Raw genomic sequence first — 16,148 nt, 5'->3', positions numbered from 1 at the left:
AAATAAGCTTCGTCAGTAAACCAAATGCTGTCCACATGCATATCGCCGTCATCAATCCTGTGCACTATATCGTTAGCGAATGTCTCTCGTGCAGCAATGGTAGCGGCGCTGAGGGGTTGCCGCGTTTGAATTTTGTATGGATAGAGGTGTAAACTCTGGTGCATGAGACGATACGTGGACGTTGGCGTCATTTGGACCGCAGCTGCAACACGGCGAACGGAAACCCGAGGCCGCTGTTGGATTACCTGCTGCACTAGCTGCGCGTTGCCCTCTGTGGTTGCCGTACGCGGTCGCCCTACCTTTCCAGCACGTTCATCCATCACGTTCCCAGTCCGTTGAAATTTTGCAAACAGATCCTTTATTGTATTGCTTTTCGGTCCTTTGGTTACATTAAACCTCTGTTGAAAACTTCGTCTTGTTGCAACAACACTGTGTTCTAGGCGGTGGAATTCCAACACCAGAAAAAGCCTCTGTTCTAAGGAATAAACCATGTTGTCCACAGCACACCTGCACGTTGTGAACAGCACACGCTTACAGCAGAAAGACGACATACAGAATGGCGCACCCACAGACTGCGTTGTCTTCTATATCTTTCACATCACTTGCAGCGCCGTCTGTTGTTGAAAATTGTAACTACTGTAATTTCGAAAGTTTGTCCGCCTGAAAATGTACTGTTGTCCCAAGCATATTGCAACAAACAGTGTATTTCTATCGCTGCTCGTTTAGTTTTTATTGCCGCTTCAAATATACCGGTCATTTTTGAAACACCATGATGTGACTTACCAAATGAAAGTGCTGGCTGGTCGACAGACACACAAACATACACACAAAATTCTAGCTTTCGCAACCAACGGTTGCTTCGTCAGGAAAGAGGGTGCGTTACTTGTTAGAAACTGCAAGTATATATAAACACAGAATCCTATAAATATAATATTAGTGAATCACAGTTGGAATCTGTGAACTTGTACAAATACTTGGTTGTAGCACTCAACAGGGACATGAAGTGGCACAATCACATAGGCTCAGTTGTGGGTAAAGCAAGCAGCAGACTTTGGCTTATTGGTAGAATAGTATGGAAATGCATTCATTCTGCAAAGGGATTGCTTACAAATGGTTGTGTAGCCTCAAGTGTGTGGGACCCATACCAGTAAGACTGTCAGGGGATATTGAATGTATACAGAGAAGTGCAGCACAAATGGTCACAGATTTGTTTAACTCTGGGCACTGAGATGCTGAAAGAAGTAAACTGGCTGACTCTTGAAGACAGATGAAAACTATCGCATGAAAATCCACTAATAAAGTTTCAAGAACCAGCTTTAAATGATGATTCTAGCCATATACAACAACCCTTTATACATCACTCCCATACGGATCATGAGGGTAAGATTAGGTTAATTGCAGCATACACAGAGGCATTTAAGCAATTATTTTGCCCACACTCCATATGTGAATGGAACAGAAAAAAGCTCTAATAAACGGTACAGTAGGACATACCATTTGCTATGAACTTCAGTGATTTGCACAGTATAGATGTAGATGAAGAAAATGAGAAACGTAAGTTAGCAGACACTAAGAAATCAAGACTATAATTTTATAGTGTAACTGGGTAGCTAAATCTATTCACAAAGTGCTGGCGGGAAAATACTACATAAAAAGGGTTTTTCGTATACATGTGTGTGTGCTCCTGCTACAGCTTGGTGAGTAGATTTCTTTGTTTATCTAATTACATTATATTGTCAAAAATCGATTGTTTTTATTGTTACACTATAAAATTAAATTTTTAGGACTCCCCTGCTGCTGCTGTGGTCTTCAGTCCTGAGACTGGTTTGATGCAGCTCTCCATGCTACTCTATCCTGTGCAAGCTTCTTTATCTCCCAGTACCTACTGCAACCTACATCCTTCTGAATCTGCTTAGAGTATTCATCTCTTGGTCTCCCTCTACGATTTTTACCCTCCATGCTGCCCTCCAATGCTAAATTTGTGATCCCTTGATGCCTCAAAACATGTCCTAACAACCGATCTCTTCTTCTAGTCAAGTTGTGCCACAAACTTCTCTTCTCCCCAATCCTATTCAATACCTCCTCATTAGTTACGTGATCTACCCACCTTATCTTCAGCATTCTTCTGTAGCACCACATTTCGAAAGCTTCTATTCTCTTCTTGTCCAAACTAGTTATCGTCCATGTTTCACTTCCATACACGGCTACACTCCATACAAATACTTGTAGAAATCACGTCGTCTTGAGGTGAAGAACTCTTCGAGCGATATTGCGGAGCGCATTTACATCCGGAAATTGAAGGTTGTTTAATAGAGATGGAAGAGGTGAAAATATGAGGGTGCAAGATCAGGTGTGTAAGGTGGGTGCAGAATGACTTCCCTACACAACTCCTGTATCGTGTTCTTTTAGTCTAGCAGAAAGTGAGTAGATGTTATCATGGAGTAGCATAACTTCATCCAGTCTTCCTGGTCATTGTTCTGGGATTCTATCTGCTAGAAGCCTTAGTTGTTGACAATAAATGTCAGTAGTGATGGTTATGCCTCAGGGAATCAATTCGTAGTACACCACTCTGTCACCATTCCATCAGGTGCATAACATTACCTTTTGCTGATGCACGCAGGTCTTCGTATCGGGAGTTGCTGCTTTGTTTGGACTCATTCATTCCTTTCTTGTCCTTATGTTAGCATAAAGACACCATTTCTCATCACTAGTAATGATACAGGATAGGAATGATTGGTGTTTTTCACAAGCCAGTTGATGGGGAGCAACAGAGATGCACATATGGCCACTGGCAATTTTAATAATTTTGGCTGAGAATTTGTTGTACCCATAAACTCGATTTTTGAACCTTTTTCATTGCATGTAAGTGCCACATGATGGTGGAATGATCACTGTTCATCGCATTTACCAGTTCTTGAGTACAATGATGTGGATCATTGTAGATTAATGCATTTAAACAATGTTCATAAAATCCCAAAGGTCTTCCTGAACAAGAAGAGTCACTAATGTCAAAACAATCCTCCTTAAAATGAGAAAAACAATGTCTTGCCATGCTCTACCCAATGGCATTATCCCCATACATGGTGCAAATGTTTCTGGCTGCCTCTACTGCTGCCACCCCTCCATTGAACTCAAACAGAAGAATATGTCGGAAACGTTCAGATTTCATCACTTGGCAGCCCAGGTACTGGTGTCCTGAGCTCCACTCCCTATCTCCAAATGACAATGCGTAAACTCAAATAGCAATAGTGAATTACAAATAAAAAATAACCAATAAATAAACCCATAGCAACCGGAATACCAACATGCGAAACAAAAATGTTATGAATCTATGCACCAATCAAGTATTTTACCTTCCCCGACATATCTCTTCTCTCTGAAGAAGGAACTATTCATGTGAATACTGGGAGAGTGTCTGTTCTTTTACACGTGTCTATTGGCAGTACTGATATTTCACCTCCTAAGGTAAACACTGGACAAATCCTTCAGTGATACAGTTGTTACAGGGAGTAAGGATAGAAATATTTTAGACATTAGTCTTGTCACACTTCTTCATTTCTTGTACAAGATGTGTACGAGGGTGGTTTGAAAAGTTCTCGGAATCATCACGAGAAGTCAGCACTAGTGCAACGAGTTGTTCACATGATATTCATTGGGCTGTTGCCTGTAAACATGTGCCACGTCAGTGCTCTTGGAAGAGAGCTGTAGCAGTGCCATGGCTCTGTTGTTCCTGCGTAGTGATTTGCGAAGATGGAAAAAATCGAGATTCGAGCAGTGATTAAGTACTTCGTAAAGAAAGGTATGAAAGCAAAGGACATTCATTCCGATTTCAAGAAAAAAAACTGGAGGACTCTGCTCCTTCATATTCAACTGTTGCCAAGACCCCAAATGAATTTAAATTTGGTCTGGAGAGCTTAGATGATCCGCGCAGTGGTCGGCCAAGAAGTGTCACTACTCCAGAAATCATTGCAAAAGTGCACAAAATGGTCATGGAGGACCGCCAATTGAAAGTGCGTTATATTGCTCATGCTTGCCAGATGTCATCTGAAAGGGTATATCACATTTTAACTGAAGAATTAGAAATGAAAAAATTATCTTCAAGATGGGTCCCACAACTCTTGATGTTGGATCAGAAACGCATGAGAATAGACATATTGGAACAATGTTTGGCCCGTTTTAGGAGAAATGAGCAAGATTTTTTGTGCCGGTTTATGACCATAGTTGAAACTAGGATGCACTACTATACCCCAAAGACAAAACAACAGTCAAAGCAGTGGAAAATTCTGATTCTGCACCACCAAAGAAATCAAAGACAATTCCTTTGGAGGGAAAGGTCATGGCATCAGCGTTCTGGGATGCGAAGGAGATACTGTTTGCAGATTATCTCCCCACTGGGCAAACAATTACTGTAGAATACTATGCTAACTTCCTGGACAAATTGCAAGAAAAGATGCACGAAAAAAGGCCAGGTTTAGCAAGGAAGGAGGTCATCTTCCTTCAAGACAATATGCACCCGCACACGTACCATCGCCATGGCAAAATTACACGACCTAAGGTATGAATTGTTGCCGCACCTATCTTAGCCACCTGATGTAGCTCTGTCAGACTTCCATCTCTTCCCAAAACTGAACATTTTTCTTGGTATATGAAGATTCACTTCAAACGAAGAATTGATAGCCGGAGTTGACAACTATTTTGCAGGCCTAGAGGAAACAATTTCGTGATGGGGTTAAGGCACTGGAACATCGTTGAACCAAGTGCATTAATCTACAAAGAGACTACATTGAAAAATAAAAAAGTTTCAGTGATGTAAGTTCTTTTTTTCTATTCTGTTCCAAGAACTTTACAAACCATCCTCATACATATTTATTTAAAGTTTCAGCATGTTGGTAAATATTCATTAAATTGTTAGACAAGAAGAAGAGAAGAAACAAATTTAGATAGGAATGAAAGCTGTGTATTGATGAGACTTGTATGATATTGTCATGACTGTATTTAGGACGTTAAAATTTTAGAGCAGCTGAGGCAACTATTCAAAGCAAATATTACAAATTTGGATTCAGGTTAATTGAAAATTTTTTTATTGTCGGACGCTTGTCTGAATACTCCTTTTTCTGTGTAGTTCAGTAGAGTGCACTGCCTCCAGTTGTGAACAGGACAATGTCTTGTGGACTGTTCAGTCTGTCTGCATGCCTGAACACAAAGACCTTGTGGACATTAACACTAGAATGCAAGAAGGGTTCTGAAAATGCTGAACTGGCTTACATTACAGTGACATCAGGCACACAAAACATCAAAGATGTGCCCTTTAGTGATCTCCCATGCTCAACACCATGACCTGAAGACTGTTACCTTCAACTTATGTTTCAAAGGTATCCTGTGGAGACTGAAAGAGAACTGTTCACTGCCTTCTTGGAGGCAACAGCAAAGGTTTTGTCAACTCAGACACTAAGCAACTATCTCCACATGATTATTACCTCCAGTATTATGAAAAGGATAGATTGCTATTCGTCGTAAAGATGACACATTGAGTTGGAGGCAGGCACAAAGAAAACACTTTTACAAACTGAGCCTTTTGAACCGAGCGAGGTGGCGCAGTGGTTAGCACACTGGACTCGCATTCGGGAGGACGACGGTTCAATCCCGTCTCCGGCCATCCTGATTTAGGTTTTCCGTGATTTCCCTAAATCGCTTCAGGCAAATGCCGGGATGGTTCCTTTGAAAGGGCACGGCCGATTTCCTTCCCTCCCCCAAGCTTGCGCTCCGTCTCTAATGACCTTGTTGTCGACGGGACGTTAAACACTAATCTCCTCCTCCTCCTCCTGAGCCTTTTGCCAAAACTTTCTTTAGAGAAGAAAAGAAAAACACACACACACACACACACACACAATCAAGCACATCTCGCACACTATGAGATATTAAAGTTTGCAAGCTTTCAGAGCCAGTGGCTCCTTCTTCTGGAAGAACGGAGAAGGGAAAGGAAGGGGGATGAAGGAAAAGGACTGGTGAGGCGTAGGAAAAGGGGTAGAGTTTGGAAAAGTCACTTGGAACACTGGGTCAGGGGAGACTGCACGTAATGAGATTTGAAAACTTGAGTGGTTAAAGGTGGAAGGCAGGGTAATAGGCAAGACAGAGACTAATGGAAAAAAAAATTGCACGAGTTAATAAGAGTGAAAAGCGTATTGTATGCGAAAGAGGTGGAGGTGGGTGGCAAGAAATAGAAATGTTAGAAAATGAGACATAAAGAACTATAACAGAGTGAAGAAATTAACATAAATTAATACCAGATGGGTGGTGAGGACCAAGGACATGTTGCTGTGTGAGTTGCCACCGGCGGAGTTGTGAGAAACTGGTGGTAGGCATGCCTTTGTTAAAGGCCGAACAGTGCTTACGTAACAGCTGGTATCCAACATATTGTTTTGCAGGTGACTCTCCCTTTGATAACATATGGTTTGCCAGTTACAGGGCTGGTATAGGTGGTGGTAAGAGGATGCATAGGGCAAGTCTTACAGCAGAGGCGGTCACAGCTGTAGGAGCCATAGGGTAGGGAGATAGGTGGAAAATGAGTATAGATCTGACAAAGGTATTTGTAGAGATAGGAAGGGCTACAAAAAACTATCCCAGGTGTGATGGACAAAATATTGGACAGAATAGAGCACATTTCAGGGCATGATTTTAGGAATTCGGAGCCTTATCGAAGAAGCTGTTTGATATGTTCAAGACCAGGATAATGCTGAGTAACAAGTGGTGTGCTCCTGAGTTGTTGTTTTGGAGTGACCAGCAGCTCTAGAATTGGATGTGGTGGGCTGGGAAATCTGCTTTTGAACTAGGGTGGTATGGTAATCAGTTCCAGTGAAGGCTGATGTGAGAAGGGTGATGTATTGCTGTAAAAAGTCTGCATCAGAACAAATATGTTGGCCTTGAATGCCAAGGCTGTATGGGAGGGGACACTGGACATGGGAAGGATGGCAGCTTCAAAATGTAAGTTTTATTGTTTGTTAGTAGGTTTAATGTGCACAGAAGTGTGTAACTAACCTTTGTTGTAGATGAGATGAACGTCAAGAAAAGCAGCATGGGATTCGGAATAGGACCATGTGAAATTTCATTGGGAAAATGTATTTAGAGATACCAAGAATTTTAACAGATCAGCCTCACCATGAGTCTATATGGCAAAGATGTCGTCAGTGTATCTAAACCAAATTAAACCAAGGAAATTATGGATTATAGGAAAGCCCCCTCCAAGCAACCCATGAAAAGATTGGCATAGGAAGGAGTCATCCTGATTCCTATGGCTGTGCATCTGATCTGCTTGTATGTTTGCTCCTCAAAGGTAAAGTGGTTGTTGGTAAGTATAAAGTTGATTAAGGTGAGCTGGAAGGACACTGTAGAGTTGGCATCAGATGGGCACTGAGTGAGGAAATGTTCAGCAGCAGGCAGACCATGTACATGAGGCGTGTTGGTATAAGGGGAGGTGACATCAATGGTGTCAAGCATGGTGTCATGGGAGTGGGATGGGTACAGATATCAAATAATCTGGGAAATGATTGGTGTCTTTAATATTGGAGGAAGGTCATTGTACAATGGGTTGCAGGTGTTGATCAATTAAGGCAGATATATGTTCAGTGGGTGCTTTGAAGCCAACAACAATACAGCAGTCTGGGTAATCAGGTTTGTAGATCTAAGGAAGAAGGTAAAAGATGGAGGTGCATGGTTTGGGTGGGGTTAGAAGTTCTGTGGACTGATGCGTTAGTTGTGAGGGACCTGAGGTTGTAAGGAGGGTCTGCAGGTCAGTCTGAATCACAGTAAATGGGATCTTAACAGCAGATGCTGTATGTAGAGGTGGTGTCACACAGCTGGTGTAGACCTTCACTTACATACTCCCATCAGTCAACTACCACAGTGGTAGATCCCTTCTCTCCTGGAAGGATAATGTTGGAGTCAACAGCTTTTCGAGAATGAAGAGCCTGGAGTTCTGCAGAGAACAGGTTAGTGTCATGTTGTACGGACCTGAGGAAGGGTTGTAAAGCAATGCTAGATGTGAGGAATTCTTGGAACACTTGTAAGGGATGATTTTGAGCTATTAGAGGTGGATAAAGTTGGGATCTCAATCAGAACTGTTCAAGGCAGAGTTCAATGTCAGGTTTGCTGTTGGAATGGTTTTGGGATTGGGTTGCAAAGTGCTTTTTCCAGCTGAATATCAACTAACTCATTGGATGTACCATGCACCTCTTTATTCTAAAACAGTGTTGTATCATTGCCTTGTCAACAGCAATATAGTTTTTGGCAGTTGTATGTGATTAACAAGTAACGTGTCAAAATATTATTGTAATCATGTTCATCACAATGGTTTATGGCAGGTTCAGTAACATTTAGTTGCCACCACCTCTGGCATCAAACTGTAGTGCCATGATAGTATTAAAAGAAGGATACATTGTTACTTACCATATAGTGGGGGGTCATGAATCACAGACTGGCACAACAAAAGACTAAACAAGTAAGCTTTTGTCCAAAAGGCTTCCTTCTGAATTAGACACACACACACACACACACGACCATTGTGTCTGGTTGCCGAGGACAGTGACTGATGGCATCTATTGTGGATGTTGTAACAGTCGATGATGGCCCAAGTGCACCTCCAGCAAGTTCAGTGCTGCACAACTTTGTTGGAGGAGACAGAAGCTGTTGTCTCACAAGTGTACTTCTGCTCACAACAGGACACAGAACACATCTGTTCCTGTGTTCCTGCATCATGGACGCAGGAATGCAGGATTCAGTTTGTGAAGCATGGAAAAAAGTAACCTGGACTGATATTGTGGAACACACAATGACAGGATAAAAGTACTTCAAATCTTACAAATGGCAATAGATTCTCTTGGTCAACAGGGTGTATTTAAGGTATGTAGATGGTGGTGGCAGTATTCTTGTGTGGCCCCTTAATAACTTTTTCGTCATCCCTCAAAATGCATGTCAAGGAGCAACAAATTATTGAAAGTTAACCAGGAGCAAATAATAATAAAAATAATAACAATAATAAATATTATTATTATTATTATTATTATTATTATTATTATTATTATTATTATTATTTAAGTTTCATGTGCTTTCTTTAATTCCCTGCTCTGCTTGCATGTAAACTGTCTCACATTTAGAGATACACAGGGGATTATGGTAGGTGACTGAGTGACACAATTCCCCTGTTGTCTAGGAACTATTGCACCAAACAGGCAATGTAGGGGTGGGCATTATTGTGCAACGTACTCCTCCATTTACTGCACTCTGCTGATAACCTGTACCTTGATCAAGACAATGTACTGTGTCATTGCTTCTAAATTGTCAGAATTGTTTGAAGTAATAGTCCAAAGACATGAGACGAGGATGCTTGAGTATGTGGCCGCCTCCAGGAGACATGATCTCAACTCTGTTGACAAATCTGGGATGCTATGAAGTAAGACATTCTTGCCTTGGAGCCAAGTCTGACCAATCCCTGTGGGATGTGGACAGTGAATGGCAGGTCATGGATCAGTATTGACACCAATGCTCAATTTGTCTCATGGGGCCAATGTTATGATATATCTCCATCGTCTTCGGGACAGAAAGGGGTACTGCAGGCTACTGGATATGTGTGCGTAACTTAATTGCTCAAGTGTATCAGAAAGATTAGCCAGACATCATGAAATTCAGGGTATCTATTTATTGTCAAATGTTCTCAAGCACTTAAAGTGTCATAAAATTATGATATTTTGACTGAAGATTGTAGCCTGATGCTTCTACTAGCCATTTGTTCAAACTGTTAAAGGCACAGGCATAGAAATTAAGTCTCAAACTGAAGGGTGTAAATACAACTCTGTCCACCAAGTTCTGTATATTAGAAAATACTGCTCATAATCATAAGAATGGACCACCACCGAATTCTGCACTGGGCAGGTCACGGCATGTGTAAACAAGTTCCTGAGGGGTGGTGCTGCGAGTGCGCTTCTTGCACATAAACAGAACGTTGTAGAGTGAAGGTATAACGTACGCAGTGGAAACCCAAACTGGATCAGCAAATAAATATACTGTTCAGTTTAAAACTTGGAAAATCAGTGAAAGAGGCTCATGAAATACTGACAACCATTTACAAAGCAAGTGCTGTCACCTTGAAGTTTGTTTATGAGTTATTTAAATGTTTCCAAGAAGGCCAGGACACTATGGAAGGTGTCCCCTGATCTGGCCAGTCTGCAACTGCATGCACCCTAGACAACATAGAGAAAGTGAAGGAACTTTTTTCCCAGGACCATTGTATTATAGTATGAATAATAGCAGAGAAGCGGAAATTGGTTTTGAGACAGATCAAGTGGGTAAAGCCCTAGTACTCCAGACAAGGCAACTGGATCTTGCTGCCTGGCCACGCACTGCCTTTTTGGTGCTGCAGTTCCTGGCCGATGGAGTTCTCAATTACCCTAGACAACATACTCACCAGACTTGTCTCCCAGTGCCCCCCCCCCCCCCCCCCCCAAATTGAAAATTGAAATCAGTCCTGAAGGGTCAGAGGTTTACAGACCGGCAATGTAATGTTACAATGCAACTGAAGGTTTTCCTAAAGACAACTACACCATGAGTTTCCAGAACTTGTACAGCCATTCCCAGAACTGCATTACCATCGGCAGGGATTATTTTGAAGGACAGTAACTGCAGTTTCAAGCAAACCAACAATACTTTCACAATATACACACATTGACTGGACTTTCTGGGTAGAGTTTGTTGATCTTTCCTGTACAAAATCCTTAAGTAGAATGAAGAGAACTGCACATGTTACCACATTCCTTCTCCCAATCATTATCTGTAGGGTTTCCATCCACCCCAATTTTTCTGGGAAAGTCTCTTTTAATCAAGTTGTCCCGGTGATGGAGAACGTTCTTTAAGGACAGTAAAATGACTGAAATTTTTGTATTATGTAGCCACATTTCTTTTAATATTTTCAAAGTAATCAACAGACTTTATAGGACATTTTCTTTCAGCATTGCGTTCCTTTGTGTTATTACAATTATCGTATGATTTTGAGGGACACTGAAATTATGCGTCATTCTCTCAAAAAAATTAAGCTGCCTCAAGCATATATGTCATTGTTATCAGAAACCCCTAGGTGTTGCAGTTCCATAAATAATGGGATATGTTCAGGTTAAAGAAGTTCAGACTTCTGCTCTCTGTTGCCAAAGAAAAATTATTGCTTATGCATGTTAAGTCATATGTTATAAGGTTAATTGGGTAGATAAAAAAAAATCTACTCACCAAGTGGCAATGAGAGCACAAACACATAAAAGAAGATTATACTTATGCGAGCTTTTGGAGGCAGTGGCCCCTTCTTCTGACAGAAGGGTTGAAGAGGAAGAAAGAGGGGTGAAAGGAAAGGTCTGGAGAGGTTTAGGAAAAAGGTTAGATTTCGGGAAAGTCACCCAGAACTGCAGGTCAGGGGAGACTTACTGAGCAGGCTGAGAAGGAAAGACTTACTGTTGGGCAACTACACCAGACGAAATTTGAAAACCTGAGAGCATTAAGGCAGAAGACAGGGTACTACACAAGACAGAGATTCCTGCAAAAGTTTAATACTTTGCTACATACAAAGATAACATGCTAAGTTAAGACACACATAAGCTTTTGGCCACAGCCTTTGTCAGAAAAAGTGACACACATGCCATTCAGACACACATGCCCGGCAACTTGGGCCAGAATGCAACTATCAGGTGGGATGGAAGCAGCGGTCTGGAGGGGACAGCAGAGAAGAGTTGCAAGGATAACTCCCATCTGCACAGTTCAGGAAAGCTAGTGGTGGAGGGGAGGATCCAAGTGGCTTGGTTAGTGAAGCAGCCACTGAAATCAAGCATGCTATGTTCAGCTGCATGTTGAGCCAAAGGGTGGTCTACTTTGCTCTTGGCCACAGATTGCTACTTCCATACCAAACGATAGTTGTATTCTGGCCCAAGCTGCCAGAGTTGGTCATGTGTACATGAGGTTCCAGTTTCTCTTTTTCCAACGAAGTCTGTGGTGGAGAAGCCTTTTAATTGTGCCTGTCTGGAACTTAGTGTGTTAGCTTTATGGTAAGTAGCAGTCTATCTTTTCCTACATGGCTCATATTCTTACCTGGAGTTTCCATAGTTTAAGGTTAATACTTTGTTGGTCCAGTACTTGCAGCTATGATTTTTGTAGATAATGTTTCTGATGTCTATCATGTAAAAATATAGAAATCTCCCATTCATAAATGACAGGGTGATAATATTGACTGGGATGTTGACTGCGCAGTTCATGGTGTGAAATTTATCTTTGGGGAAGGCAAATGAACCACCACTAAAACTCATGTGAAGTCAAGCAAACATGAAGTTGCAGTTCAAATCAAATTTTCATGACTTAAAATTGATGAATATCTGTGAAAATAGTTACTGCCATTGAAAAACAACTTGCAAGCTTTCCAATGCTTTAGGTTAGTGGAATTCTCTGATGATGTAATTAATTCCTACTCTGCAAGACGTTTCCATAATCTCAAAGTAAAATAAACCGTTAAAGCCTGTCATGAAGACAATTGCACAGTTTCTATGAAATGACTAATTGGTAATATTAAAGAAGTGTTTGTGTCAGTTAAGATAGTCCTACAGCGATGTGGCTTTCAAGCTAGTTTTGTATTTGTTACTTAACGAGATGGACATGTCTTAGTTTTTATCATAAGGTTATCCTTGCAAATTGTTAAGAGTTATGGTCTAGTGGTTCTCGTCACTGCCTGTAAATAGAGGGTGCCTTGATTTTCTGACTTATCGGAGATTTTCTTTGCTTGGGGAATAGGTATTTGCCTTGTCAATTATTTCATTTCATCTCATCTTCATTGATGCACAGGTTGTTGAAGTGGCATTAAATAGAAAGACCCAGTCAATAATACCTTGTGGTCATTCTGTTTCCATTACACTTAGCTCAAAACATCTAATATTTATCTTGATATCAAAGTGTGTGCCATAATGATGTTGTTACTCTTCTATTTTGTTCACCTAAGTTACTAATATGTCAGCATGACCGTAAATTCAGTCATTACCTAATTTTCATTCTGTAGTCCTGAATTTGTGCTATATTTCAAAATATCTGGATTTTGCTTAGAATAATGTGGGAATACTAAATATACAGTAGGTACTCTTACTTACCTGTCTACCTGCTTATAGTGTGCTCCACTGTCTGGTGTTGTTTTGGGAGGTCTCTTCTGCAGCTTTAGTTGCCACGTAGCCCATTAACTGTATACTTTCAGGTGCTGATGGGCTTGTGTGTAGTGTTGTTGTCAATGGGCAAGAGTGAAACCTGATGCCTGCATAAAACTAACTTCTGCCGAACAGCACAAACGGGGACCAAACAGGTTTACATTCCCATCCAGCAAACTTATCACTAGTCACCATCAATAATATCAAGTTGTTATTCCATTATAAACTGCAGAGAGGTGTGGAATTCAGTCCAGGATAATGGTGCAAAATCAAGCCATCAAGAACTGTACATCACCACCTTCCCTCCCATTACCCATGAAATAGTGATGATGGGAATTATTTCCACCACTGGGATACCAACCAGCCATCACTGAGTTGAACATCAGTGCACAAGTGTGTATTGACCATTTCAGTTACAAAGGTGGCTGTGGTATTTTTCCAAATCATGGGTATAGCTTTGGTGTTGCTGTGATGGTCTTCAGTTTGAAGACTGGTTTTGATGTAGCTCTGCACTCTACTCTATCCTGTGCAAGTCTCTTGATCTCTGCATAACTGCTGTAACCTACATACACTTCAACTTTATTACTGTAGTCAAGCCTTGGTCTCTTTCTACAATTTTTACTGCCACCCCCTCCCCCTCCACCCTTTCCACACCCAAATTGTCTGTTCCATGGTGATCAACTGATCCCTTCTTATAGTCAACTGGAGCCATAAATTTATTTTTTTTTGCCACTCAGTTCTGTACCGTCTCATTTAGTTATGTGTTCTATCCATTTAATCTTCAGCATTCTTATTTAACATTATGTTTCATAAGCTCTTATTCTCTTCTTGTCTGTATCGCTTATCAACTATGTTTGAGTTCTGTTCAAGGCCAGGCTACAGCCAGGTACTTTTAGAAAAGAATTCCTAACATTTAAATTTATATTCAATGTTAACAGAGTTCTGTTTCAGAAATTATTTTCTTGCTATTGCCAGTCTGCATTTTATATCCTCTCTACTGTGACCATTGTCACTTATTTTGCTGCCCAAGTAAAGGAAAAAATCCATCTATGAGAGGGTGTTCCATAAAGAATGCAAGTTTTGAGTTAATTACAACATACAAATTTATTTATGAAATTAAGTAATTTGTGTATTATTGCAGTGTACACTACTTGTGAATGAATGAAATGTGATATCATTCTTGCACCTTCGATTAAATTTTCCGTAACTTTTCATACGTGTCCCTGTAGGTCTGAAATTACACACTGAATCTTGGCCTAGTACTCTAGAAGTGATCATTGTTTGTTGACATACACATGAGGTTTCTAATATCCCAACACAAAGAAATGACACTGGCAAATCAGAGTGTCTGGGTGGCCAGTTCGTGCCACCATTGTGAGAAATCACTCTGCCAAGGAATCTCCTTCATAACAGGTCCCTCTTTGCAGTTGTGTGACAGATTGCGCCATCTTGTTGCAACCAAACCTCAAAACATTCACATGATCCATTTCAGACCACAAAAACATACTTAACATATTGCAGCAGCATTCGCTGTCCACTGTTGATGTGCACCATCTTCGAAGAATAGTGGCCCCCAACCCAAATGCCACACCACATATTCACTCATTTTGGATCCAATGGCTTCTCCATTATTACTCAAGGTTCTTCTGTGGCCCCAAATACTGCAATTTTACTTGTTCATGAAGCCATTCCTAAATGAATGTTGTTGTCTTAATGAAATTGTTGTCCACTATTCATTTTGCAAGCACCCACATGATTGCTTGGCTTGAATTCTTGTGTCAGGTGGATTTTATATGCCCAAATTTGCAGACCCCATTTCAGAATTCATTGCATACTTGTTCTGGGAATATCCTATTGCTATAAATGTCTGCGCAAATAGATTTCACTGTACTTACAGCAGCAAAATTATCACTCACAATGGCAATATTTTCTGCAGAAGGATTAACACAAGAACATCCCCAGGGGTTTATGTTCAGAACAAAACTTTTTTGAAACAGTCAGTCTCATCTCACAGGCGACTCATTTAGTGTGTTACATTGACCAAACATTCCCTCGAGTTTGCGAACATTCAGTGCTGTCAGCTTACTAGAACAGAAATGGCAGGTATTTCGAAAGTTGGTTCTTCATGGAACCCTTGTAACTTTTGTGTCTTATTTCCTAATCTATTTCTCTCAGCATCACCTGATTTGATTTGACTACATTCTATTACCCTTGCTTTACTTTGTTGGTATTCATCTCAGTCTTTTCAAGACATCCTCCTCACACAGTTCTTTAATCTCCTTAATAAATTTTCAATAACGCTTATTTTTTGAAGAGGGTTCGCTTTGAGCAAAACAGTTTTTTTTTTTAATTTTTATCCCAAGACATGCTTTGTTGAAGTTCCAGAGTCATCAGTGGGTTTTTTATCATCTTGTTACCACATGCTGTGGACTTCATGGATATTATGTAATTTAATGTACTTGTTTCATTTCACAGGAAATCCACAGCATGTGGATTTTATGTGATTTAATGCACTTGTTTCATTTCACAAGAAATCCACGGCATGTGGTAACAAGAAAACCACTTATGTTGCTGAAACTTCAGTGAAACATGTCTGGAGAATAAAAAAAAAGAGAAAAAAATTGTGTTGTACTCAAGGCAGATCATCTCCAACTACAAATCTATTTGTAAAAAAACACAGGTAGAAGAGTTTCAACCTCAAGATGATCATTTCAATGACTCATGTGGGGAGCGAAGTCTCTGCAATAACTGTTGACTTTTTACTGTTTGCATACACAAAAAGTATAATAAGTGACACAGGATTTCTTTTTCATAGCTCCAGCAATAAAGTGTTATTTTTCATTTGGTTACAACTAAAAGTTCTAACAAATGACTTTAACCTAACTTTTATGCAGGCATCAATATCTAAAGAGCAATATTAAAAATTAAAAGTGTTAT

Source organism: Schistocerca nitens, chromosome 4, assembly GCF_023898315.1.
Source record: "Schistocerca nitens isolate TAMUIC-IGC-003100 chromosome 4, iqSchNite1.1, whole genome shotgun sequence".
In the NCBI taxonomy this organism is placed as follows: domain Eukaryota; kingdom Metazoa; phylum Arthropoda; class Insecta; order Orthoptera; family Acrididae; genus Schistocerca; species Schistocerca nitens.
The sequence above is the reverse complement of the archived record's forward strand: the minus strand, read 5'-3'. Positions refer to the sequence as shown.